Consider the following 609-nt stretch of genomic DNA (forward strand, 5'->3'; position numbering starts at 1 on the left):
TGTCCAAACAAGCAAGATTAACAAAGCATTCATTTTGGGTGAAAGCAGGAGAAATCTGCCTAATGTTATAAAACAAGACAATGAGAAAACTAGACACAACAATAAGTTGGACAAGCCCTGTCAGGATGTTTTATTTAGCTTTTATCATCATGGAAGAGACCTTTAAAAGTCATCTAGTCCAACCTCCCTGCAATAAACAGGGACATCTATAGCTAGATCAGGTTGCTCAGAGCCCCATCCAGCCTAGCCTTTGATGTCTGCAGGACAGGGCATCCACCACCTCTCTGGGCAAACTGTTCCAGTGCTTCACCACCCTTATTGAAAAACATTTCCTTATATCCAATATAAATCTCCCCTCTTTTAGTTTGAAACCATTTCCCTCTGTCCTCCTTGTTCTCTTATTACAGTGGACCCTGTTAAAGAGTCTGTCCCCTTCTTTCTTATAGCTCTTCTTTAGATACTGAAAGATCTTCACAGAGCCTTTTCTTCTCCAGGCTGAACAGCCTCATAACTTTCAGCCTCTTCTCATCAGAGACATGTTCCACCCCTTAGATCATTTTTGTGGCTCTCCTCTGGAGGCACTCAAACAGGTCTGTGTCTCTCCTGTAC

At 42.5% G+C, this 609-nt stretch overlaps 1 protein-coding gene across 1 annotated transcript in view; it reads right to left on the minus strand.

Moving 5' to 3' along the window:
• AUH (AU RNA binding methylglutaconyl-CoA hydratase) overlaps window positions 1–609 on the minus strand; it is a 124,169-nt gene that overhangs the window by 45,577 nt on the left and 77,983 nt on the right. The window lies entirely within an intron of this gene.

This window comes from Meleagris gallopavo, chromosome Z (assembly GCF_000146605.3).
Source record: "Meleagris gallopavo isolate NT-WF06-2002-E0010 breed Aviagen turkey brand Nicholas breeding stock chromosome Z, Turkey_5.1, whole genome shotgun sequence".
NCBI lineage: Eukaryota > Metazoa > Chordata > Aves > Galliformes > Phasianidae > Meleagris > Meleagris gallopavo.